We start from the raw sequence: 27633 nt of genomic DNA, 5'->3' as shown, positions 1-27633 counted from the left end.
GGAGAACTTTCCAGAATCTGCGGCATTTTACTCACCGGCGCCTCCACGTGCCACTTCCGCTTCCTTCTTCTCGAGCCTTCGAGAAAGATTCCACCCAATAGACTGCTGGTCCCCCGGCGGGAGGCCTGAGTTACCATGGTGACGTGACAGCTGCTCGGGCGCCATTGGCTGAAGCAGACCGCGCTTGCCCGGCCTCCATCCCGCCCTCCCCAGCCTGGGGGCAGTCCGCATTCTAGTTGACCCCGGCGACGAATAACGGATCGGGAACTTCTGTGGCTTAAGAGATGCCCCTAGGCGGCAGTGTCCGGCTCCCAACGCCAAAGAACTACTGAAGGGCGGAGACAGACCCCACTACTCCGGGACCCCAGGCCTCTTCGGTCACCCACTCGCTGTTGCCGAGAGCATGCCGGGAAGCGTAGTCTGGCCGGTAGATCCTAGTGCCTTGCATGCCGGGGAACGCAGTCCAGTGGTGAGGCCTCGGTGCTTTGCATGCTGGGATATGTAGTCCGGTCCGCGGTGCGTGCGGCGATCCGGCTTTGTCTTAAGGGCTCTGAAAAAAAAGGCCCAGCTGGTCGCTGCTGATTCGCGCACTTTCTCGGGTGTATGCTTTGTTCTGTGTTCTGTTCTTGTCTGTTTTTCGACAGCTAGTGAATTGCGATTTAGGAACGTCAGTTTAAGCCACAAAAGCGGTTTTTATTTTGTAGACATTCATCTGCTGGCAAGATTGTTGCAGAATAAAAGACCAGAGGGGTCTTCTTCTTTTTTTAAATGAAAACAACTTTTGATTGCTATGCAATTTGAGAGGCAGCTGGTGGTATCGCTTTTTGCATATTTTGGATACTAGTTTAAGCCAACTTTGTTTAGCCCTGCTACTCCTAACCATTAATATATGGTTATGGTTTAATATAATGGTTAATAATGTGGTTTAATAAATGGGTGTATGGCTTGTTCCTTGTTTAATCTAACCTTTCATTTTCTTTCCTCGGAAAGTAAGCTTAGGTTCCATGAAGACACAGAGAAAGCAGAGGCGGATGCCGCATGCCCCTGCTCTCAATTCTCAGGTACCCTTAAAAATGTCTAAGTTTGTCCCCAGCTCCGGAAAAAAAAGAACCAAAAAAAAAAAAAAAAATGTCAAAGTTTGCCTGAGAACCCCTTGTGTACTTTCCCTCTAGGGCATGGGAGTACGCACAGTTCAGACCGTGCTGCTAAGTGTAGAATTGAATAGAGTTGGGGCACAAGGTTAAAAACTAACTGAGGAAGTGTAAGGCTCTGCCTCTTCCAGGAAGACAAGTGTGGGTGGTTAAATGGGAGGTTAATATACGAAATACAGAGTAAGTGGTATTCCTGGTGATTGGTCGGCTTGCCACTTAAGTTACTTCACCTGCCACGTGTAACTATGGCATTTAAAATGGGAGAAGAAGAGAGGCTATCACCGGATACATGTAACTATGGCATTTAAAATGGGAGAAGAGAGGCTATCTCCCGGCAACTGCATTTTTAAAATTTGAAACATGTTTGTTGTTATTGTTTTCATTTTGCATCTAGGAAACCTCTACCACCCCAGCTTTTATTATTTTTTTAGTATATGAAAACTTTTAAAATCAATAGAATCATAGCTATTTTTTTTTTTAACAAAGAGGACCTCTAAATTATCTGATTTACTTCCCACGTTGTATATGTTTCTGTGAATAAACCGCGGAGAGATGTGGACCTGGGCAGATTTGGGTCAGGTTCAAATCTTAGCACTCACTGCTGACATGTATTGCATAAAATACAGCACCCAGAATTGGACTTTCATGGGCTCGAGTCCTGCCTGTTCTTAAATTGAGGGTTATGCAAACTGGTAATTACAAGCCCTTCCTGTGTACTCTCTCATGGGGTTTTGTAATGGTCAAAAACGTGTACAAAGCACTCACCATGTAATTACCATGTAATTGTACTTAGATCTGTCAAGCTGAGCTAACCTGTGAAATATCCGGAAAACCCATTCTCACTGGGATTTTGGAAGGGTTGGATGTAAATAAGACATCTCCTGTGATAATGAGCATTCCGTAGATTGTAAGAAGGACCATTCATGGGGCTGGGGATTTAGCTCAGTGGTAGAGCGCTTACCTAGGAAGCGCAAGGCCCTGGGTTCGGTCCCCAGCTCCGGAAAAAAAAGAACCAAAAAAAAAAAGAACCAAAAAAAAAAAAAAAAAAAAGAAGGACCATTCAAGCCCAAAGACAGAACTGCAGCCTCAACTCTTTTTTTTTTTTTTCCTTTTTCTTTTTTTTCGGAGCTGGGGACCGAACCCAGGGCCTTGCGCTTGCTAGACAAGCGCTCTACCACTGAGCTAAATCCCCAACCCCGCAGCCTCAACTCTTAGTGCTTTTGGTGACTGGGGCGTGTGGCCATCTTGTCTTCTCTTTATTTAGCCAGTTCCCTTATCTGCTTCTGGACAGAGTGAGTCCTTTCTCGAGAGGCCGTAAGAAGCCCCCTGTTTGTCATTCTCTGTTGGCTTCATTCCGTTTTATTGTGTGCTCATTAATTTTTAATCATTGAAATGTTCCACACTACTTTTATCACGCTGTTAGAAATTTTAGGTCGTTCGATGAAAACCAACCCTGCTGGAACGACTGCTCCTGGTTAAGAGCACTGGCTGCTCTTGCAGAGGACCTAGGTTTCCGTTCCGTTCCTACTTGGAACCTACTTGGCAGCGCACAGACACCGGTAACTCCAGATCTAGGGGATCCAGCGCCCTCCTCTGGCTTTGATGGGCACTGCATGCAGTAATATATATCGGTGAGCTTTTCCACCCAGCTACTTCGTTCCTAGAATAACGATTCTGAGTATTAATAAATGCTTAGACCATAAGCTTCGGCCTGGTCCCTGACTTGCTTGTTACTTATATAACCCATTTAAACTAGTCTTAAGTTCTGCCACGGAGTTAGTTAGTTACCTCTCCTCCGGTTTATGTGATCATCTTCCCCATAGTTTCCAGGCAAATCCCTGTTCCTCTTTCCCAAAATCAACCAACCAATCAATCAGTAAATCAATCTCTCTCTATCTCTCCCTCCTCCCCCCCAACCCGGATGTCCCACCTTCTAATCCTGCCTCAGCTCATTGGCCACAGGCTTTTTGATTGACAGTATCTGAGTCTTACAGTAGTGCATACACATAGTTGTGGGCAAAACATTCATATGGATTTTTTTTTTAAATAAAAAACCTCAGTCCCAACAAATCCTTGTTCTAGAAGGTATGGCCCAGAGGTAAGCCTAGAGACATATGTATTAATCCCAACTGCTATCCATAACAGTTATTGTATTTTTTTTCTGCTTTAGAGAGCAAGTCCTCAAATTAGAAGTAGAGACAGCTCCTACAGAGCAATAAAATAAAAATGCACCATAGAAAGAAAAGTCCAAACAAAGCCGCTGCTCACAGCAATCCTATAGAGTAGATATAAAAGACTGTAAGCAATGTCCTTGAAAGAGGGTGACAGACAAGCACACAAGGCCTGTGACGTTTGGGTGAGTTTAATTCAGTACAGTGGCAGGTGCTGAGGGTTGTGGAGGGTTATAAAGGCATGTTTGCTATGGTTTCTGCACAGAGCGCTCAGTTACCTGACATCCATTTTTGTTTTCTCGTGTGTTTAAATCTCGTTCTTTAATCGGTTCTGCCAAAATCCACTCTGTCTTTCAGCTGTATTATAATGAACTGAGAGAAAATCAGAATGGGTGGGGAAACTGCAGGGAGCCGAGCAAGACTTACAAAAAGGTAGGCCTAAAATTATAGGGCGCTTTGGGGTTGGAGAGATAGCTCAGCTGTGAGACCCACTGACTTCTGCCCCAGCACCCAGCTCACAACCACTTCTAACTGCAGTTCCAGGGGACCCTGTGGCCTCGCTGGCCTCCACAGGTGCTGCACACATGTGGTGCGCAAACGTACATGCAAACTCTGAAACACAGGGTTGGGGATTTGGCTCAGTGGTAGAGCGCTTGCCTAGCAAGCTCAAGGCCCTAGGTTCGGTCACCAGCTCTGAAAAAAAAGAAAAGAAAAAAAAATCCTGAAACACATAAACATACATAAATATCTTAAAACGCTGTTTTAAGGAAGGGACTTTATCACATCCTCTAACAGTAAGGACATGGGAAAAAATATTACAGCTTTTTCCCCCTTCTAATTTACAAAAGGATTGCTGTCTTTCATAACAAATATGGCTTAAAGAATTCAGCACATGGGCAATCGCGCAAACCTGTAGACTCCTTGAACCACGTTGACTCTAGTACACGACGTCACTGGCTAGCACATGGCGTCACTGACTAGCACATTACGTCACTGCGCATCGGCCTCCTCCCACATCGACTCATCTATTATTGCGTGCCTTTCCCTGCTTGGAAAACTTTTTCTTCCTTAGTCTCTTTGGTAGGCCTGCTGTCTCTCAGCCTTCACACCGGGTCTGAATCCCATCTCTCTTAGAGGAAGTCTCTGTGCCCATCCCGGAAACAAGTCACCCATTCCCAAATGGGCATCCGCTCTTTTTTTTTTTTTTTTCTTTTTTTTTTTTTCGGAGCTGGGGACCGAACCCCGGGCCTTGTGGTTGCTAGGCAAGCGCTCTACCACTGAGCCAAATCCCCAACCCCTGCATCCGCTCTTATTGTTTCTCTTTGAGGGAAACTGCTGCCAGCCCTGGTGCCAAGAGCCTGTGACTTTGGCTTGGGCCAACCAGCACATCCCATCCCCACGCTCATTGGTTCAGGGTTGGCATGTGATCTGGCAGTCCAATCAGAGTGGCTCTTAGCATTCTAGGCCTGAGCATTATCTCCTCCATTTCCCTTTACCCCTCCCCCCAGCTTCCCTCTCCCTACCCCGCACCATCTTCCTCCTTCTCCTTCCGGTGTCTGTAGTAGAAGTTTTGAGATAGAAAACCATTACATTGACCTTACTGTCATTTTGCTTGCCTCTGATCTAGTGGTTCTCAATCTGTAGATCATGACTCTCTCAGGAGTTAAATGACCCTTTGACAGGGGCCTCCTAAGACTATTGGGGAAACACAAATATTTATATTACAATTAATAAAAGTAGCAAAATTACAGTAGCAGTGAAAATAATTTATGGTCGAGGGTCACCTTAGGAAGGCTGAAAAACCATTGCTCCCATCCAAGTTTATCGACCTAGGTTCTACAGACACCTTGGACTGTAGATAACGCTGTGTTGTGCATCAAAAAGGCCTTAGTTCATTCCAGGCCACTACCCGTAGACAATTTGTCTTCTGCTCACACCACAGCAACCAAACCTGTCCCTAGATATTGTCCAGTGTCCTTAAGGCACGTTCGCTCCAGCTGAGACTCCTCCCCTGTCTAGACAGTTCGATTTAAGCCTGAATGGTACAAAGCAACATGGCGTTAGAATGTACGCATTGAGAAGAGATCCTGGTTTGCTTTCTGAACCACAGAGGCTAAGAGACAGGCGACAAGCCAGACAGCTGCATCCTGCAGAGATCCCACAGGAGGGAGCTCCCACCATTCCTGCCTCCTTTGGTCCCAAGGTGTGCCCACTGTTGTGAGGGTGGACATAGCCATTCCAGGGCAATGGTATTGGACCCCTTTGCTTCTTTACTTAGGAAATGGTCATTTGAGTGCCTGCATGGTTAATGAAAATTGAGTAATGTCTCCCTCGTGAGTCTTGCCTTACTTGCCATTCTCTTGAAGAGAGAGAAAATATGAGGGGATGTGCTAGCTGCATGATAGATTAGATTTGCCTGGCCTTTGATCTAGACAAGGCAAAATTAACTGGCGTGTGTGTGTGTGTGTGTGTGTGTGTGTGTGTGTGTGTGTGTGTGTGTGTGTCTTTCATTCTCAAATCCAGAAAGCCCTTGGGCAGGTGAGCATAGGCGACCTGTCAGGAGCACAGAGCGGGTTAACCATTCACACTACAGGGGGAGGCAGGATCATTTTTTGCCTTACATAATATTCCGGGTTTCCACCCTGAGGACTAAATTCACACACCAGAAATAGAGGCTCTTTTCTTCTGTGCTTTGTTTTGTCAATGCATATGAGAAAAGGGGAGCAGGAAGGAGAGCCTGTGCCCGGAGTCTTTTCTATTCTGAGCTCTACTGGCAAATTCAAAATCCATGAACCCAGACAGACACTTTAGGGTTACCTGTCCCGACCAGAAAATACTCTCCAGAGTTTCGGTGTACTTTTTTTTAATGGGTCAGATAGATTGTGGGTTTGGGGTGGGATATGCCTGCTAAGTACAGATGTTTGCAGTCCGGTGCCTTTGTCTCAGTGGTACATTGAGTTCTTTGAAGCAAGGGTGTGTTCGCTTTCCCAACGGAATTAATGATTCACACAGGAAAGCGAGAATGGCAGAATTAAAAGAGGAAGAAAGAAAGAAAGAAAGAAAGAAAGAAAGAAAGAAAGAAAGAAAGAAAGACTAGTATCGTGCAGCATGGGAGGGCTTATTTTTAAAGAGAAAGGCAGACTAACATTCATGCAGCATGGCTATGCCTGAAGGCTTGAAGCTCCAGTCTCCATCCTCCTGCAGATGGACCTGAAGAGCTAGTTGAGGTGAGAGGAGGGCAGCTACTCACACATCTTGGACCATAGACGAGTCCTCTGTCTATTCTCTTTGACCGAGTGTGCAGCTTTGCAAATGATGAGGGAGGAAGGGAGAGCACCTAGCCAGCCAGGCAACCCTGATCAGTGGGTGACAGATGCCCCTCAAATCCACGACCTGTCTTTATCCAGCGAGTCAGAATGATTTTTCCCTTATCTGCGGCCCGTGGAACAAAATTCTTCCTCCTGGACACTCGGGGGCAGCTCAGTACCTTCGAGAAAGAAGCGTCACACTTTTTTTTTTTTTTTTTTTTGGTTCTTTTTTTCGGAGCTGGGGACCGAACCCAGGGCCTTGCGCTTCCTAGGCAAGTGCTCTACCGCTGAGCTAAATCCCCAACCCCTAGTGTGAGTTTTAATACACAGAACATGATGCACAGGGCAGCTCTCAGTGCTGGTGGTGTTGATGGTGAGGTTGTCTCCAAGAATGAAGAACTGACGAGTGTGACCTGCCTCACTTGCTGTCCCTACAGAGGACCTGGGTTCATTCGGTTCCTAGCATCCAGGACTCTGGTATGTACAGCAGGCACTGTACCAACCAAACTGTCTTCCTGGCTCCACATTTATTCTCGAAGAAACACCGTCCTGTGTGTTTGTTGCCGGAAAGGGAATGAGGGATGGTGAGGAGGGGACCACGATGGGATAGAGGCGTCCAGTCACTGGGGAAGGAAGTGAGCAGAACAGAAGTAGGGGCGGCCTTCAAGGCCTCACCATGGCAAGTTCCTCCAGTGAGCCTCTCCCTCCCAAAGCCTCTACAACCTTCCCAAACAGCCTGTGGAGAGGCATTCCGTCTTCAAACCACAACACTGTGGGTCTCCATGAAATTGATCATAACAAAATCAACACGGCCGCATTGTTATGACTGCCAATTCTTCTGTATAGCTTGTATAACAAACCTGTCTATTAACCTTCAACTCTCAGTGTGTTTTCCCTTGAACTGTATTTCTTTTGAGTAGTCAAAACTACTGAGAATACACAAGCACACTCAACTGTGCATGCATGCACGCACAAACACACACACACACACACACAGAATAAGGAGGTGGGCTTATGAGATGGCTCACTGGGTAAAGCACTTGCTGATCTTAGCTTTGCTCTTTTGGTTTTATATATTTTTACTCTTTTGACTTAAGAGTCTCTCTCTCTGTAGACCAGGCTAGTCTCACACTCACTATGTAGCCCAGAGGAGCCTTGGACTTGCTGTTTCCCATCTGCCTCAGCCTTCTGACTTCTATTCCACCTGGCAAGACCTTGTCCCTTGTCGATGCCCACACCGACACAGTACCGAGAACCGGGCGAAAGCCTGCGGGATTAAAACACACACACACACACACACACACACACACACACACACACACACACACCTGGGTTATTCGTGTTAAGAAAGAATGCCCATTCTGTAGCTTTATTTTCCAAATATATACCCCAGGTTTACCAGGTGGAAAAATCTAGGAAGCACAGTGGGAAACCCTGGCTCAAGACCAAAGACCGAATATATGTGCCCCCAATTTTCTGGGGAGAAATCCGGGAAGACCAGCCTAAATCTCAAAAACAAAAGACTAGGAAGACAAAAGACGGATCGAATTGACCTTCGCCCAGGTGGGGCGGGCCAAACTGCTCCTTTGTTAGGAACAAAAGGCTTCCACATGCATCAGCAGGGCTCAGCAGGGGTCAAACCCTGCAAGGGACCCAGAAGGGTCTGACAACGGGGTGAAACACGGCAGGGGACCCAGGAGGCTCTGACAGTCCCTGTGGAAGGAGCACCATGGTGTTAGTTGCTGTGTTGAACATGACAACCAAAAGTAACTTGAGGGAGATCAGGGCAGAAACTCAAGGTGGGGACCAGGGGCAGAGGCCATGGTGGAACGTTGCTTACTGGCCTGCTCTCTCACTCAGCTAATTTCCGACATATCCCACAATCATGTGGCCTAGGATGGGGCTGTCCACAGTGAGCCGGGACCTTCTACTTCAATAAAAAAAAATTAAAAAAAGCATTAATAAAGAAAAGGTCCACCTACTTATCAGGCAGGCTAATCTGAGAGAGGAAATTCCTCAGATGAAACTATTCCCAGATGAGTCTAGCTTGTACCAAGTTGAGAAAACAAAACAAAACCCTGACAACCACAAGGGCCTCCATCCCTATCCTCAGGAACCAGTTCTTTTCTTTTTTAAGATTTATTTATTTATTATCTATAAGTACACTGTGGCTGCCTCCAGACACCAGAAGAGGGCATCAGATCCCATTACAGATGGTTGTGAGCCACCATGTGGGTGCTGGGAATTGAACTCAGGACCTCTGGGAGAACAGTCAGTGCTCCTAACCACTGAGCCATCTCTCCAGCCCCTGAAGCAGTTCTTAGAACTGCCCAAAGTTATGGGCCTGTCCTGCACATTTGGTGTTACCATAGCAATCACTGAAGATGATACATTGAGCTCTGTTGGGAGAAGAGACAACTAGGTGTCCATCTGGGGAGCTACAACATCTTTGGTGAAAATTACTCACTTTCTGGGAATTTCACTTTGGAAAATGTGGATAAGGAACTCCCCTCCCTGAGGTGTTAGAGGGCCGATTATAAAGCAATGTGACCTGAATACTTGCCATGCTTGCCATAAAAAGGGACACAAGAAGTAACAGTTACTGGGTGTAAGTGTCTTGACTCCCAAGCCCTTGTTACCCAAGGATTATAAGGGGAAACTTTGAAGCTATTGGCCTGTCTTCATGCTGTACAATACGTTGCCCAAATAACAAGACTGTTCTCACATAGTGAAAATTTTCACAAACTTCAAAGTGGCAGGTCTGGGGATGGAGAGATGGCTCAGTGGTTAGAGCACTGGCTGCTCTTGCAGAAGACCCGGGCTTGGTTCTCAGCACCCATGCAGTGGCTCACAACAGTCTGTATGTCCTCTGCTGGCCTTTGTGGGCACTGTATGCACATGGTGCACAAACATAGCCTCAGGCACATGCACAGACACATTAAATTCAATCCTTAAAAAAAATCTTATCTGTAGAAATATCTTTGCAGATAATTACAAATATTTTTTGGAATCTAAAAGTTTCTTTCTACTTTCCACAAGTCTACTAAGAATGTTTTGCATATGTCAGGTCTTTACTGTGTAACATAGAAAGGATTAGCTTTACTCTCTGCCTTTGTCTCAGTAGCATTACACTTATGGCCCCATTTTTTCTTTCTTTTCTTTTTTTTAAAGATTTATTACATACAGTGTTCTGCCTGCATATATGCCTTCATGCCAGAAGAGGGCATCAGACCTCATTACAGATGGTTGTGAGCCACCATGTGGTTGCTGGGAATTGAACCCAGGACCTCTGGAAGAACAGTCAGTGCTCTTAACCACTGAGCCATCTCTGTTGTGTTTTATAAACATAGAGAGAGAAGGACTATGTTTGGTGGATGTGCAGTCAGGTGTGGGGCAAGAGGTTCCTCTACGGGCCCATGCCGAGGCATCCCTTCCCTGAGGGACCAGCCACGTGATGGTGTCGTGATGGTGTCGTATAGAATAGAGTTTACTCAGGACATGGGGAGGGGAACTGAGAGGGTGGTAAAGCCAGGGAAAGGCAGAGAGCCAGCAGAGGAGTAGAGTCCAGCCATGAACGGTGAAGGGGGGCGAGCAGGAGGGAGAGGACAGAGGGAGAGCAAGAAGGCAAGAGACAGGGGCTTGGGGATTTAGCTCAGTGGTAGAGCGCTTGCCTAGGAAGCGCAAGGCCCTGGGTTTGGTCCCCAGCTCCGAAAAAAAAAAAGAACCCAAAAAAAAAAAAAAAAAAAAAAAAAAGAAGGCAAGAGACAGAGGAGGGGCCAAGCAGCCCCTTTTTATAGTGACTGGCTGTTGCCAGGTAACTGTGGGGAGGAGCCTAGACAAAATGCAGACAATCTCTGCGGCCTTCATGGCCCCATTTTCTTTTCTTTCATTGTCTACCTTCCCCCTACCCCCACATGCCCCCCAGAACTGAGGACCAAACCCAGGGCCTCAACCACTGAGCTAAATCCCCAACCCGTGGCCCCATTTTCAACATTGTCTTAAAATGCATTACGTATGCGGCCCCGTAAATGGATAGCTACAACATCATAAACTTTTCCAAAAGACTGTTGTGGTGTCATACATGAATGAGCCAGCCACCCATCTCTGACCACCCAGCCTGGAAGTTTCCCGCCCCTGGAACTCCTCCCGTGAACCCTCATTATGAGGAAGGAATGCAGATTTTCAGAGATAATTATCGTCAACCACAAAAATAGCAGGCCTGCTGAGGTGAGAAATAGAAACATGTCTATGTGACTGGGGTGTGACTTAGTGATAGAGAGGGCTCGTGTGGCACGGCATGAGGCTGCAGACTTGCTCTCCTGAACCAAAAAAGACAGCATGGTAAGACAATGAAGGAAGCGACACCGAAGCCCACAGCTTGGGGACTAGAGAGAGCTCAATTTAATTCGGAATGTGTCTGAACACATCCATCATTTTCAACTCTAAAGTCTTCCCTCATCCACTCACCAAACACGTCCACTTCGTACTGAGTACACATCACTGTCATTTACTTAGGCTCTTAAAAAAAAAATCTTACCTTAGTGCTCTAAGGCCTGTAGGCAGGAGATTGTCTTTGAGTGTTTAAAGGCATGTAGCAGTTTGGAGGACTTCTCTTGCATGGGTAGTAAATCTCTGGGAAATAATGGGGAGATGGAGAGAGAGAGAGAGAGAGAGAGAGAGAGAGAGAGAGAGAGAGAGAGAGAGAGAGAGAGAGAGAGAGAGAGAACTTTAAACCTGTCCAGAAAAAAAAATACACAGTGAAGATATCTATCAACTTTTAATTGCTTTTGTTTGTTTGTTTGTTTGTTTGTTTCTAATTAGTTCCTCCTTAGGGTAATCCGGAAGAAGTTGGTCCCGGTGTTGGTGTCGCACTGTTTTTTTTTCCGGAGCTGGGGCGGAACCCAGGGCCTTGCGGTTGCTAGGCAAGCGCTCTACCACTGAGCCAAATCCCCAACCCTGGTCCCGGTGTTGGGAGAAGGGGCTGGTGTCTGTAGCTGGCTAGCCCAACCTTGTTGTCATGCCAACCTGGTGGTTTTTGTCCAACTGTTTCTGCAGAAGGGTGATCCACCGACCCCTACTTCAAGCCACTGGTCATACCTCTGACCCTCATCCAAGGACCACAACAAAGCAAGACGAAGGATGAGCTTTGCTCTTGATGAGGGCCCCAACCACAAACGCTGCCTGACCTGCAGAATAAATTCATGTCAAAGCACTTCTGAGTGAAGAATAAACTCGACTCTGTTTGAACTAGAGCACAGGAGGGTAAATAAATCCTGGAAATGAGCATCCTATGCAGAGAGTCGGAATCCTGGAGACGTGAATTTATTTTCTTTGCCACTCAGGGGAGCCAGAGACTCATGAACATCACACACTAACTGCCAAAGAGGCAGAGAAACAGTGTTTCTTTTTGGACTTAGTCACTAGTGACAAAAACCCCAGCAAACAAAGAAACGGAAAGAAGCAAAATGCAACAATAAGAACCACAGCAAAACACAGTAGCAATAGGAAAGGAAAGGCATTAATTCTTATGCCCAGAGGGGTTGGAGGGAACTCATGGTTTAGCTGCAGCCTTGTCTACAAGGGAGTGTGGGGGTGTGGGGGTGCGGGTGTGTGTGTGTGTGTGTGTGTGTGTGTGTGTGTGTGTGTGACGTTGTGTTCAGGGCTTACTCAGTCTCTCTGTGTGTCCATTTCTTGGCTGAGGAATACTCTGCGGATTTCATTCCCAGGAGCTCCAGAGTAACTTTTTTTTGGGTTTTTTTTTTTTTTTTTTTTTTTTGGAGCTGGGGACCGAACCCAGGGCCTTGTGCTTCCTAGGTAAGCGCTCTACCACTGAGCTAAATCCCCAGCCCCCAGAGTAACTATTTTTACAGCCTTGAAGACAGGAGCCAGCATGTGTCACCTGCCTCCCCTCATGTCACTGGGACACCTGGCCCATGCAAGTGTAGGAGTGTTAACCCCCAATGGACCTCAGAACCTCTGCCAAATGGTTTGGAGTGCTGCCACAGACATTTAAAAGAAAGAAAGAAAGAAAGAAAGAAGGAAAGAAAGAAAGAGAGGAAGAAAGAAAGAGAGAAAGAAAGAAGAAAAAGTAAATTTCAGGGTTGCTGACTATGGGGAAGACGATAGCATCTCAGTCCACTGTTGGGTACCAAGCCTGTGTTTTCAGATAACCTCTCAAGAGCCCTCATAGATACCTTCCATCGAGAAGGCTAAGTTGATTCCCTGACAGGCTTCAAATTAGCTGTTAAGGAGTCTGCGTTTACAAACCCAGGCTTCAGGCAGCTCATCAGAAACTGTCTCACCACCTGGCCTGAAACAAGGACAATGGGTCAGCAGTTTCCATCCAGGCACCTGGACCCAGTAATGGAACATACTTAGAGACAGAGTAAGACCAAACTCACCTACCCCAGGATTCCTCTGCAAGTTTCCAGCCACCACGCCCTGGTAAAGGTTCTGGAATGCTTAGAGACAGTGTAAGAGGAAGCCCATCTACCCTGGAATTCCCCTAAGGTGCTTTAAATTGGGCCTGGGAGCTCACTTCATGGTCTCTCTATCTTGGTAATGGGAGACCCCAGTATACTGCACTTCTGCAGAATAGAACCCTCTCTGTGTTTACATACTATTTGAGTCTGGTATCGTTCTTTGGAAAATCATGGACCCTTACACCATGATCACTCCCAGTTTACAAATAAGGGGGAAGGGGTTGGGGATTTAGCTCAGTGGTAGAGCACTTGCCTAGCAAGTGCAAGGCCCTGGGTTCGATCCTCAGCTCTGGGGGGAAAATAAATGAGAGGGAAGCCCTTCTGGACTCAAGAGTTTCGATGAGGAATGCGTGTAAGGAATGGAGTTAAGTTCGAGTTCTGAAGCCCTTGCTGGAACCAATGGGGAGGGACAGAATGGATGAGGACCTGGGACAGGCAGGTGTGGGATATGGGAGTCCGTGCCTTGGAGGAATGGTTACACTTTACGCCACTGGTTCTGGATGGGTAAATTTGAGAGAATGTGACGTTTAGGTTCCATTTATGGCAGAGGCTCGAGACTGATACTCAGCATCTTGTGGAGCTAAGATAGGACAAATCTTCATGTCTGGGTGGGGTCTCACAAAGAATAAACAGTTTTTCACCCTGGAGACGGGCCTGTTTTGGAGGCTGCTTTCACTAGATAAGTCCAGTCCTGGGAGGCTCATAATCCATTGGGGGCTTTAGTCTTGTTACTTGGTCTCCCTGTTAATGAGACCAAACTGCTAATCCTTTTTGGGGATTGCAGAGTCCCAAATGGGGACAGAGTCCTAACACAGATGGCTGAGCAGGAAGCAGGAACGGACAAGCCGGACCAGGAGGGAGAAAGGTGCTCACTGTTCTTAAGCCTTTGATTTTAAGCTGCGAGCCAAAGGGCTCCAGAAAACGAGGTATTGTGACAACAAAGCTGGTGCCCTAGTTTCTCCTCGAACAGAGGAGAATGTTCCAGGCACCTGTGCAGGGGGGATGGAGATAACAGGAGACAGTGTGACCTGGACATAGATGAAAGCTGCAGCCAGAGGAACTCTGGCCTCCCTCATAAAAATGTCATCAATCTCTGGCTTGCCGCTTGTTCTTGCAGGCCCACAGCCTGGTTCCGCCGTAATTGCTTTTATGCTATTTGCATTCCTTAGCTTTCTTTTGATTTTACTTAAGAGTTTTGAAATATACACTGCTTCCGTCGTCATAAAAGAAGACAAAAAGGAGTTGAATGACCTTTATAAATTGTATAGAGTTGATGGCTTTTTGGATGGCACCAAGCATCCACCCCCATCCCCTCCACCTCCATCTGGCCTCGGCACAGCCACCTCTGTTAGTTTCCATGGAGAGCGAAGTCAGTCAATAGTTCCCCATTCCGTGAGAGCTGTTGCTCTGGATGGCAGGACGGATGTCTTGTATGGCGGTCGAGGAGTCCCACCTAGATTAGTGGCAGACCTGGGGGCTTCTTTTCCGTGCATTTATCACGCCCCTGTCAGTGATGCACAGCCATCGAGTGTCCAGCAAGTGCCTGTTAAGAGGCAGACATTGTTCTGGGCACTGGCTCTCGAGTGGTAAACAGCGCAAAGATGTTTGCCCTTGTGAATATTACAGAAAAATGAAGGAACTGCTTACAATAAGTGCCGTGCAGAAACTAAAGTGGAACGGTGGGGGAGGGGTGTGCTCTGTGTGTGTGTGTGTGTGTGTGTGTGTGTGTGTGTGTGTGTGTGTGTAAGAGAGAGAGAGAGAGAGAGAGAGAGAGAGAGAGAGAGAACCCCTGAGGAAGTGAGGGAAAGACATCCTGTTTTCTGGAGGAAATCTCAGCAGTAGGGAAGCACTCAGAAGCCCTGACTGACATGTTTTCTGTTTCCCAGGCTGCTCTGGACAGAGAGGCAACCGCAGCAGTGATAGACGGTGTACTTGATCCAATTTAAACTTATCCCGCTCTAGCTTATGACTGAGTGAGACCCAGACTGTGGTTATTTCATTTACCTTTGACAATCACTGGGGGCGGGGGGGGGGGAGGGGGTAGCTAACTCCTATTCTGCTTTTCTAAACTGCTGGTCTGGCTGCTTCCCCAGAAGTGTACCTGAAATATTTGTTTCTCCTGGCCATGTGTTCATGTCCATCTCCTCTCATGGAGGTCCATACCCTTCCCCCCTCCCTGCCCTTGTCCTTCTTTTCTTCTCTTTTTTCTCTGCAACCCCCAACCAGGTAACTCCAAACTCTCCTTTCTGTAACTACTCCCCCACCCCACCCCCCGTAATTGGCTGTAGCCATTTTTTTTCTTTTTCTTTTTTTTTGGAGCTGGGGACGGAACCCAGGGCCTGGCTGTTGCCATTTTTATTTAACTAATAGTTTTAAGTTAAGGAACAAGGTTTGCACAGCAAAAGCTGGTAACTGTGAGAATTCACTCTTAGGCAACTAAACCTTTGGGAACAGAATTTAGCTTCACAATATATAGCAACAGACCAAACCTCAACAAGATGGTGTAAGATGGCACTTAGTGTCATCTAAGGCCATTAGAGGCCCAAAAGACCTTACAGTAAGATATTTTATTTGCCCATGAGCAAAGCACCAAAACATTGGAGGGTCCTGCGCAGAAACATGTGGCATGACATTGTATGGCTGGAAGTGAGTCTTAACTACCGGGAGATCTCCCAAGTGAGACATGAGAACGGAGTTCTCATGCAAACACAAGAGGTTTATTTTTCCAGCACGTTGGGATCGACCTTCAATCAGCCCCACGTGGCAAGTGTCTAGAAAGTGACCTTGAATGGCTATATCAAGCAGGTTTTTTTTTTTTTTTTTTTTTTTTTTACTTTTTAGGGATACAGGTTACATCAGCAAGGTTACAGTTTAAACTTATTGGCTAAGCATATTGACCTTTGAATCTATTGGCTAGCAAGCATAGGACATGCATTCAAACTCTATTTGGAACCAGAGGGTCAGGTGACTATCAGTCAGTACATTCTTTGGTTTTTTTTTTCAAGAATGTCCCTGCTCCTCCTGAGAACCGTGGGTGGAGAATGGAACTTGGCCTAATCTTGACTTGAGGCAGTGGGTGTAAAGCTGGCAAAAGCCCCTAGGGTCCTTCACAGGAACCCAATAACCTACCTACTTTCTATCAGGCCAAGCCTCTTAATAGCTCTTACACTTCAGTAAGAACTAGGGTCCTTCAACATGATTGTCAAAGGGTCCGATGCTGCATGAAGTCCTTTGCTTTGGTTGTTATTTTGTTTTGAGACAGGGTCTCTCTATGTGTAAGCTGACTGGCCCAGAACTCGCTATGTAGACCAGGTTGGCCTGAAGAGCTCTGCCTACCTCTGACTTTCAGTGCTAGGATTAAAAGTATATCTCACTGTGTGGGCCATCAGGCCTGGCTTGTGTAAAGACTTAAGGAGTATTGGCTGGTGCAAACACAATCCGAGGGCTAGGAAGATGGCTCATTCAGTTGAGGGTTTGCTGTACAAGCATGTATGGCTTGAGTTCAAATCCCCAGCACTCACATACAAAGCAGGTGTCGTGGCACATGTCTGTGGTCCCAGCGCTGGGCAGGCAGGAGCAAGAGAATCCCTGGGGCTTGCTGGAGATGACATCCACCAAAACCAATAAGGGTGGGTTCAGTGAGAGACCTGGTCTCAAAAGATGAGTCGGGAGCAGTGGAGGAAGACATCTGCCTTCCCTCTGGCCTCCACACATGCGGATACATACACACTTTACCTTAGTAACTGTTCCATTGCTGTGCTCAGACATTAGGACCAAGGCAATATAGAAGAAACAGTTTGTCAAGGGGTTAAAATTTCAGAGGGTGAGTGTCTGTGACCATCATGGCAGAAGCATGGTGGCAGGCAGAAATTCAATCCAGAAGCAGGAGGCAGAGCCCGCCGGGAGGCATGTGCGTGGAAAGAGAATCTAAAAATAATGTGGTCTTCAAGACATAAGCCTGCCCCAGTTACACACTTCCTCTAATGAGGGCATACCTCCTAATCTTTCCCAAATGTTTCTACCAACTGAGGATCAAGTATTCAAATATACGAATCTATTGGAGCCAATCTCATTCAAACCAACACACACACACACACACACACACACACACACACACATACACACAATGACACAAACACACATACACAATGAGACACACACACAATGACACACACACAATGACATACCCATACAATGAGACACACACACAATGAAACACACACATACAAGGACACACACACACAATCACACACACACACACACACACACACACACACACTGAGAAACAAATGTGAATCATGCATATCATTTAAATTTTTTCTAAGGCTGGTAGGGGTGATGGCACACCGTCATTTTAATACCGTCATTTGGGAAGCAGAGGCTGGTAGATCTCTGTGCATTCAAGGCCAGCCTGGTCTACAGAGTGAGTTTCAGGCCAGCCAAGGCTAGGTAATGAGACCCTGTCTCAAAAAACGAAACAACATATTAAACACCTACACCAAGCCCCCTGTAAAGCCTAATTTTTATTAGTTAAAGGGAAAAATAAATGTGAGAATAAGTATATTGGATCTAATTTAATAGGTCTAAGTTGCTAGTGGCTCAAAGCAATATAATTTATTATACTGAGAGTTTGGGTATTATTCTAAATACATGATGTCATGGAAACCTGTGCAGTCTTGTCGTGGAGGGCATTGTAAGTGTCTTGTGTGACTTACGTACGGTCCAGGTCCACACTATAGGGGATCAGGGGGAAAATGAGGTCATCGGAAAGAATTTGGAATGATGAGACAGTGAGGCAAGGCTAGGAATAGAGGCAGTGTGGGGAGGGCTGGCCCAGAATCATCCCAGCGGCCTGGGGGAACAGAAACCAAAACAAGCTCCACAAGACTGCCTCCTGGAAGGAAGTAGTCCTGGTGTCGCTCTATTGGTTGCTGGTTTAGCTGGTGCTTAAAACTGTCCTCATCACCTCCCTGTCCTGTGCCCAGAAAGCTCCCCCAACATGCAGGAGCCTTTCTAAGCATCCTAGAGCTTTCTCCAGAGCCTAGGAGCCTCCCCCAGGACCCAGGAGGCTCCGTAGAACCTAGAGGCTTCCCAACACTGGGGAGACCAGACCCCAGCACCCTGGAGGTTCCTGAGGCACTTAGGTGGTTACATAAGCATCCAAACCCAGGGCCTTGTACTTGCTAGTCAAGTGCTCTACCACTGAGCTGAATCACCAACCCCTTTCTCATTGATTTTAAGGGGCTATTAAAAACAATGTCATATGCCCCTAAAGAGTACTGTGAGCCCCAAGCATTGTTGGGTTAATGGGGAATTTGGCTCTCACCCCACCACACAAACACACTGTCTACACTTTCGAGGTTCTCCCTCTCCAATAATCAGTAAGTTGGCCTCTCAAAGCCTTTATGACTTAAGATGTTTCTCCACAGGCCACCAAGAAATGACATTCATTATAATACTAAATGTCATACTCTACAGTGCGCTGTTTGTCACCATGAATAAAGCTCAACTAAGTAGGTCAGGCAAGTTTATCCAGAGGACAGCAGGTGTGGTGGCTTGGATGAGAAATGGCCTCCAAATGTTCAGGTACTTGGATACTTTGTCTCCAGCTGGTGATACTGTTTGGGAAGTGGCCTTGCTGGAGAAGTATGTCACTGGGAAAGGGCTTTGAGTATTTATAGCTTCGCCCCACTTCCATTTCACTCGATACTTTGTACTTGTAGCTGAAGGTGCTCTCTCGGTTTCCAGCTGCCTGCTGCCGGGAAGAATCTCCAGTAATTCTGGATTCTCCTTGGAAATCAAATGCAGAGAACACTTCTTTCTGTGTGTTTCTTTGGTCACCGTCTTCTATCACAGCAATAGAAAAAGTAACTACTTTGCATTAATATATAAAATCCCGATAATTGTGAATCCTCTCACGAGTTTGTTTCCTTTTCTTCCTTCATGTAACACAGTCTGGGCAGAGCAGTGTCAGATGCCTGGTAAATTTTTGGATCCTTTAATTTCCTTAGATACCTGCCACTTCCCTTTATATGACTCTGAAAACCTATGGGCTTTGGAAAACGTTACTGTAAACTGTGGACCTAGGAGAGGGCTTCCTTTTAAATTTGTGCCTGACCGTGCGATCTGCTTTCGACAGCACAGAGAATGGAAGTGTCCTGTGTCGCCTCATGGCGAAAGTCTTGGAGACAGTGTGTAAGCCATTTGCTGTACTCTTTCCTGGCTGTGGGTCATTGAGGTTACTGGGGGTGTAGAAGGAGCCTCTGTCTAGGAGGATGTCAGAACAGAGCCTCCTGCTGGCCCGGAGGAGTAATTACAGTGAGCAAAATTGGCCCGCTTGCTTGCATTCTCCTCTCTCCCTCTTCCTCCCCCTCCTCTCATCTTCATCTTCCTTCCTTCCTTCCTTTCCACATTTTAAGGGTGATCCGATAAAGGGACATTACCTACTGGAACATGTGCACCTTGTATTTCTCCGGGTTCAGTGTATTTCTCCGGGTTCAAGCCCATTTCTTGTTTGTCTTTCCTGGATTCTTGGAGGTCAAAGTGAAACATAGGCTGTAACAGCGTGAACGAGTCTGATTGTAACATTGGTAATTCACAGTAGGTAGGAAGATACAAACACCCTAGCTGAGGTTTGAATGTGTCTCCTTAGTTCATGTTATAGTTTGAATGGTCTCCCTAGGACACATGGTCCCCAGCTCCTGGTGCATTTTGAGGGGTTATAGGTGATACTGTAGCCAGCAGCAGCGAGGTACAGGGAGCAGGCCCTGATGGTGGTATCTCCTGGGGATCCCAAACAAGCCGTTTGCTACTTCCTGATCTGTACAGATGCAAGCCCGTGTCTTCGTTAGGGTTTGTGTTGCTGTGATAAGACACCATGACGGAAAACTACTCGGGGAAGAAGCTTATGTAGGTTTCCAGCTCTCAATCCACACTCCCTGAGGGAAGTCAGGAAACAGCAGGCAGGAAATGAAGCAGCAACCATGGAGGAACGCTGCTGCCTGGCTTGCTCCTCCTAGCTTGCTCAGCACAGAGCTGCTGTCAGGGCCACCAGCCCTCTCAACATCTGTCCCAAATCAAGGAGATGCCCTATAGACTTGCCTATGGGCAATCTGGATGAAGGCTTTTTCTTAATTGAGGATCTTCTTCCCAGATAACTTCAGCTGGTGTCAAGTTGACAAGTCAACCAGGACAGTGAGCATGTGACAAGTTTGTTCCATGGTGAACAGAGCATCTCCAACTACTTCAGCCACTGTTTTAGGATTTTACTGCTGTGAACAGACACCATGACCAAGGCAATTTAAAAAAAATTTTTTTTTTTATTAACTTGAGTATTTCTTATTTACATTTCGAGTGTTATTCCCTTTCCCGGTTTCTGGGCCAACATCCCCCTAACCCCTCCCCCTCCCCTTCTTTATGGGTGTTCCCCTCCCCATCCTCCCCCCGTTGCCGCCCTCCCCCCAACAATCACGTTCACTGGGGGTTCAGTCTTAGCAGGACCAAGGGCTTCCCCTTCCACTGGTGATCTTACTAGGCTATTCATTGCTACCTATGAGGTCAGAGTCCAGGGTCAGTCCATGTATAGTCTTTAGGTAGTGGCTTAGTCCCTGGAAGCTCTGGTTGACCAAGGCAATTTTTATAAAGGACAACGTTTAATTGGGGCTGCCTTACAGGTTCAGAGATTCAGTCCATTATCTTCAAGGTGGGAACATGGCAGCATCCAGGCGGGCATGGTGCAGGCAGAACTGAGAGTTCTACATCTTCATCTGAAGGCTGTTAGCAGAATACTGGCTTCTAGGCGGCTAGGATGAGGGTCTTAAAGTCCACACCCACAGTGACACGCCCACTCAACAAGGCCACGCCTCCTAATCATGCCACTCCCTGGGCTAAGCATATACAAACCATCACACTCTACTCCCTGGCCCTATAGACTTGTTCAAACATGAGTCTATGGGGCCATACCTAAACATAACATAATGCAAAATACATTTACTCTGACTTCAAAAGCCCCCAAGTCTATAGCAGTCTCAACAGTGTTAAAAGTCCAAAGTTCAAAGTCTCTTCTGAGATTCATCCCATCACTTAACTATAATCCCCAAGGCAAGACAGGAAACTGGCTGGGAAAACTCCAAATTCTGCATCTCCATGGCTGATGTCAAAAAGCACTCTTCAGATTTCCAACTCTTTCCTCTTTGTTGACTGCATCAAACTTCTTTTTCCTGGGCTGGTTCCACCCCCTGTTAAGAGCTTTCCTCAGCAGATAGGCCACGGCTCTGGCATCTCAAACATCTTGGGGTCTCCAAGGCAACTTCAATGTTACAACTTCTTGTCTCAATGTCTGATATCTACACATTGATCTTCTGGGATCCTCCACAGGGCTGGCATCACTTCTCCAGTGCTGCCCTCTGTAGTATTCTAAGCTCAGGTTGATCCACTCCACTGCCACTGCTGTTCTTGGTGATCATCTCATGGTACTGGCATCTCCAATACGCTGGGGTTTTCTGCTCCAATTAGGCTTCACCAATAGCCTCTCATAGGCTCTCTTCATGGTGCCAAGCCTCAAATCCTTTGCATGACCCCTTCAGTCCTGGGCCATCAGCTGCAACTGAGGCTGCACCTTCACCCATGGCCTTCCATGGCCTCTCACAGTGCTGAACCTCACACTCTTCATGACTCCTTGATGCCTTCGAAACCAGTACCACCTGGGTGACTCTTACACATTACCAAGTACAGCCACAGCACAAGATACAACCCCGGCCATCTCTGGAACGCAGCTTCTTTGTGCTCTCAGAAAGTACTTCCCAGAAAATGTCACCGCAGGGATGCTGGTCTCTTCTTAATCACTGGTAATTTCCTAGCTCCAGTTAACCGGCATCCATTGTCCCAGTCATCCCTTCTATCTTTCACTCTAAAGCCAGAGCCACATGGCTCAAGCTGCCATGTTCTGCTGCTTTCTGGGACTGGAACATGGCCCCCCTTATCCTATTACCAGCTTTCTGTTTTCTGACTCCCTCTTTGCCTAAGCTTGGCTTTCCTGGAATTTGCTCTGTAGATTGACTTTGACCTCAGAGATCTGTCTCCTGTAATGCTGGGATTAAAGGCAGATACCACCATGCCTGGATTTAAGTTTTTTCTTCACCTAGAACCTGCTTTGTCCCTGGTTGGCTTTGAACTCAGAGATCTATTGGGCTTTGTCTCCTGGGATTAAAGGTACGTACCACCATGCCTGGATCTAAATTTAGCTGAGGAGGATAGAACACAGGATTCAGGGACATTTCACTTCATGGTGCCCTTTTAACACTTTTCCCCTTTCTCAGCTTGCTCCACATGTTTAAAATGCTCTTCATGAGACTTAACCAGAGAACAAAGTCTATGATGGGCGTTTCTGAGAGTTCCTTTGTCAATGCAATTAATCTGAGTTTCTTCATGTTAGCCTTGGGCAGACTCTTCAGACAAGGGCAAAGAGCAGCCACATTCTTCACCAGAATACCACAAAAACAGTTTGTATGCCATATACTGAAATTCTTCTCCACTGAAACCTCTTGGGCCAGGTCTGCACAGTTCAAATCACTCATAGCAACAGTCTTCCACATTCCTTCTATGGAAGAAGGCCTATTAAGACCCACTTAAAACATTCCATGGCTTTCCAGGGGCTGGGGATTTAGCTCAGTGGTAGAGCGCTTACCTAGGAAGCGCAAGGCCCTGGGTTCAGTCCCCAGCTCCGAAAAAAAAGAACAACAACAACAACAAAAAATTCCATGGCTTTCCAAATTCAAAGTCTTCCAAACAAAAAATGGTCAGGCCTATCACAGCAATACCCTAGTCCCTGGTACCAACTTCTGTCTTAGGGTTTTACTGTTGTGTGAACAGACACCATGACTAAGGCAAGTCTTGTAAAGGATAACATTTAATTGCAGCTGGCTTACAGATTCAGAGATTCAGTCCATAATCATCAAGGCAAGAACATGGCAGCATCCAGGCAGGCATGGTGCAGGAGGAGCTGAGAGTCCTACATCTTCATCTGGTGGCTGCTAACAGAATACTGGTTTCTAAGCAGGTAGGATGAGAGTCTTAAAGCTCATGCCCACAGAGATACACCCACTCCTTCATAGCCACACCTACCCCAAGAAGGCCACACCTACCCTAACCAGGCCACACCTTCTAATCATACCACTCCCTGGGCTGAGCATGTACAAACTACCACATCTTCCCTGACATGCTTGATGGTACCCTGTGACCCGTGAACTCAAATGACCCTCTCTTCCTTTGTGGCTATTAGGCATTTTGTCACAGTGACAAGAGAATGAACCAATACAGACCCCAGATTCATAGACTAATATGAATATTACTAGTAGTAATAGTACTAGGATAAGAGGAGGTGATAAAAGTGATGCCCCCAGAATCGTGTTAGTAGATAATCTTAGGAAAAGACTGCAAGAGCTGGGGAGATGGCTCAGTAGGTAGGGCTCTTGCCACGCAAGCGTGAGGATCTGAATTTCAATCTCCAGAACTAGTGTAAGTAGGCAGATGTGGCAGTGCACGTAGAAAATCTCGGCACTACTGTAGAGAGATCGGGGTGGGGCTGGTAGGGACTGACGGGAGAATCCCCAGAAGCTCACTGGTCATTTAGCCTTGCACACTGCAGCAATGAGTAAGAGACCCGGCTGCAAGCAAGGTGAAAGGATCAAGAGCAGAGATTGTCCTTTGAGCTCCATACACTCGCCACAACACACAACGCGCACACGCGCCTACATTCAACGCATGCGCATAAAGCTCTGGGTCTGAGCGTATATCCCCAGCAGTGGAAACAAGAAAACAAAACACAGGAGAAAGAAAGGCTCGAGGCAGCACGATCGATCTGTCTTGCCACGCTCTGCCATGGTAAGATGAAGCGGCAAGAAGAGCTTGTTACTGCTGAGCACATGCCGTTGTCATATGCCATTGTCACACTCGTGTGTGCCCAGTTTACGGAAAGGCGAACCAAAGAAGTCTAGATTTAAAAAAAAGGGGGGGTTGGGGATTTAGCTCAGTGGCAGAGCGCTTGCCTAGCAACCGCAAGGCCCTGGGTTCGGTCCCCAGCTCCGAAAAAAAAAAAAAAAAAGGAGCAGATATTACGCAGTATTCCACAGTGATGGAATGAAACACCCTTCCCGGTGAACCCATGTGTGGTTGTGCAAATTATTGGACCTGTGAAACGTTACAAAAATGGTATGTAGTTTGCTAGTTTGTTTGTTTCTTTCTTTCTTTTTTCCCACTACAAGTTTTAATGTCTCGGGAAGAGGCTTCTCTGGCATCCGAATGGGTCCTAGAGTTAAGAGCTGCATTTATTTTTCTTTTTTTTTTTTTTTCTTTTATTTTTTTTCCGGAGCTGAGGACCGAACCCAGGGCCTTGCACTTGCTAGGCAAGCGCTCTACCACTGAGCTAAATCCTCAACCCCCATTTTTTTTTCTTTTTAGGATTTCTTTATTGTGCACACAGTGCTCTGCCTGCATGTGTGGCTCCACACCAGAAGAGGGCACCAGATCGCATTATAGATGGTTGTGGGCCCCCATGTGGTTGCTGGGAACTGAGCTCAGAATCTCTGAATGACCCGCACTCCTCCATGGCCTCTGTGTCAGCTCCTGCCTCTAGGTTGCCGGACTTCCCTCAGCGGTGGACTATGGTGTGGAAGTGTAAACTGAATAAACCCCGTTCCTTCCCAATTTGCTTTTGGCCATGGTGTTCCATCAGAGCTAAAGAAACCCTGACCAAGGACACACAGGGACCATTTAAAATACAAAAACTCCAAGGCGGTTGGGGGAGATGGAGAAAGCCTGAGTACCCTCTTCCAGGAGATGGATGAGAAGTTATTTCTCAGCCGGTAAAATGAGCCAATTCGAGTCAAATTAGATTATATTAAACACAAGTTTATTGGGAAACTGCTCTTGGGCGAATTAACTGGCCCCAGGGAAGGAGGTCAGGGAAGTCGCCACGGGAAGGGAAAGAGAGAGAAGAGGGGGAAGACAGAGAGGAAGAGAGGAGACCAAAACGTCTGGATAATATGGGGAGGAGCCTCTGGGGGAAAGGCAGCCCAGGCTGGAAAGTTCAGAGTTGGGGGCAGGTATACAAGGTAGGAACTGAGGGACGCTGGGAGAACCTGGAGGCCAGGCCTGCCCTGGTATGTAAGATATGTACCTCAGTCCTTTGTCCTGGGTCTGAAGCCAAGTGGACAAGGGTGTGTCCTTGTGGCGACTTGAAGTGGTTCTCAACCTGTGGGTCAGTCACGACCCCCTTGGGGCATTCACATACCAAATATCCTGCATATTCGATATTTACGTTACAACTCAAAACGGTAGCAAAATTACAGTTATGAAGTAGCAAGAAGAATAATTTTATAGTTAAGGGGTCACTGTTAGCTTCTCTTCTAGACTCCGCCCAACAGTAACCTAGCAACAGCGAGGTAAAGCCTGGCTTGCTATAAAAGGACTGTTTTGGCCTCTCTGGCTCTCTCCCTCTCCCTCTCCCTCTCTCTCCCTGTCCTTCTCCGTCCTCTTTCTTTCTCTGCTTCCACTCCCTTCTCACCCCCCACCCCCATATAAACTTCATTTTACATTAGACCTGTTGTATGGCTGGTACGGAGCGGGGGCGGGGGGGGGATACCTCAGCATGAGCCAACTAGGGCACCCCCTCCTGCCGCATCATGCCGCCGTATTAGAAAACATATCAGTCACCACAACATGAGGAACCGTATTAAAGGGAATTGGGAAGTAGGAAGGTTGAGAAGAACTGCTTTAGCGAGATAGGAAGTGATCTGAGGATGAATGTGCCCTGGAGACCACACGGTGGCCTGAGGGAAAGGTTCCCCCAGGCTCTGGTGTCATGTTGAATTTTCAGTCGCTTCTTCTGTGAGATGAATTTAATCTTCTTCCATTAATGAAATCTCGGCTCAAAGATTGAAGCAGCATCGGGCTCTCTTGAGTGTATCTGGTCTTTAGGTAGATAAGAGAACCCAGGGGAAAGCCTTTCCCCTCCATCTTCTCCTCCTTGGTCCCTTTCTTTTGATGTCTATTTCATTTCCACTTTGGAATGTTGCTTTCTGAGCCTAATACTTTAGTAGCGTTTAACCTACCAGGTTTCACCTTAATGTATCCCACAACCCAATAGTATCCCGCTAGTGGCAACTGTATCTACCCAGGTTTTCTACAGCAGGTAGACCTCAGTGTTGTCCTTGGGAAGAGAAACAACACAAAGAATTAAACACCGGGTAGAGACCCTTTGCGGATCTTGTTCAAACTAGTTTGGCTTTCAAATTTAAAAGGCTACTTTAGAGAAATCTATGAGGGAGATAAAAAGTGTGAAATTACAAAGCTTCACAGGGAGTCAACACTTTGTGCTCCTCCCCCCACCAGCAGTCACACAGTGAGCACGTGGCCACCGTTGGAGACCATACCCAACTAATTATTAAAATAATGCATTGCACCTCTTAAATTCCACCACCACTCAGGCTCCTTAGCAAGTGGAGGGCCACAATATGCAGTAGTTTTTAGAGATCCTGTTTTGTATAGAATTTCACAGTTGGTTAGTTCTCGTAAGAAAAATCACTGAGTCTTGAATGCCCAAACAGAATAAAAATTTCAGAAGTGGGAATTGTGGGCATCTAAGATATATTTCTATTCTTCTCCTTGTTCTGATTCGAGACCTACACACATAACTGGGCTTTGGGCTTGTTTGGGGAAATACTTTCAAGTATACAAATGAATGGCCCATCCTAACTGAGATGGTAATGTTCAAATATTCAATTTAGAAAAACTATATCTCTCTATTTTAATAACCTTAGATTGTGGATTGAGTTGTAATTCACTTGTGCAGAGTTAAGCAGAGCCAGAGAAAGTTTAGGTGGGGAGCATGGGCAAGACTAATTGGCTTAACTTTGAAACTGGATTTCCTCAGATGAGGCTGCCCATACATAACACGAACTCCTGAATCCCTCATTACTGAGAAAAACCACCGGAACTTGAAATTCTATCAGTGTTTAAATCCCCATTTTTAATGCTATATAAACTAATTTCTACAGGAATATGAAAGCACTTTCTGAAGCTGCAGAGATGGTTCTGTGGTTAAAAGCACTGGTTACTCTTCTGGAGGACCTGGGTACAGTTCCCAGCACCCACCAGCAGCTCACAAACATCTGTATCTTCAGTTCCAGGGTATCCAGCGCCCTCTTCTGGCCTCCTTGAGCTGTACACTTACATGGTGCACATACGTGCATGTAAGCAAACACTCATTTAAAAAAATCTCTGGGGTTGGGGATTTAGCTCAGTGGTAGAGCGCTTGCTAGGCCCTGGGTTCGGTCCTCAGCTCCGGAAAAAAAAAAAAAATCTCTTAAAGCACTGTGTTAGACACATGCAGATTCAAAGGCAAATTAGGGCATTGAAACAGAAATATCACTGTGTGTGGCGATGCCACAAACATGACAGGGATATGTACACGCTGAATGCACCCCAGCTTCTAGAAGGAAAAAAAATCGTTAGAATTCACATT

At 46.6% G+C, this 27633-nt stretch overlaps 1 long non-coding RNA gene across 3 annotated transcripts; it reads left to right on the top strand.

The window, feature by feature from the left end:
* The first annotated feature begins 339 nt into the window (after positions 1-339).
* LOC108352411 (uncharacterized) lies at positions 340-25673 on the top strand. 3 transcript variants are annotated; one of them, XR_010056449.1, is made up of 7 exons: positions 340-469; positions 991-1061; positions 2575-2782; positions 3680-3754; positions 11686-13977; positions 23030-23169; positions 24570-25673. It is a non-coding gene; the product is annotated as an uncharacterized LOC108352411 (long non-coding RNA). The 3 variants fall into 3 exon arrangements; XR_010056447.1 differs by lacking the exon at positions 340-469 and having other exon boundaries at positions 941-1061; positions 2575-13977; XR_010056448.1 differs by lacking the exon at positions 340-469 and having other exon boundaries at positions 941-1061; positions 2575-14038.
* The last annotated feature ends 1960 nt before the right edge of the window (positions 25674-27633 follow it).

This window comes from Rattus norvegicus, chromosome 12 (assembly GCF_036323735.1).
Source record: "Rattus norvegicus strain BN/NHsdMcwi chromosome 12, GRCr8, whole genome shotgun sequence".
NCBI lineage: Eukaryota > Metazoa > Chordata > Mammalia > Rodentia > Muridae > Rattus > Rattus norvegicus.
Note: the sequence above shows the minus strand (reverse complement) of the source record. Positions and strands in the feature narration are given on the sequence as shown.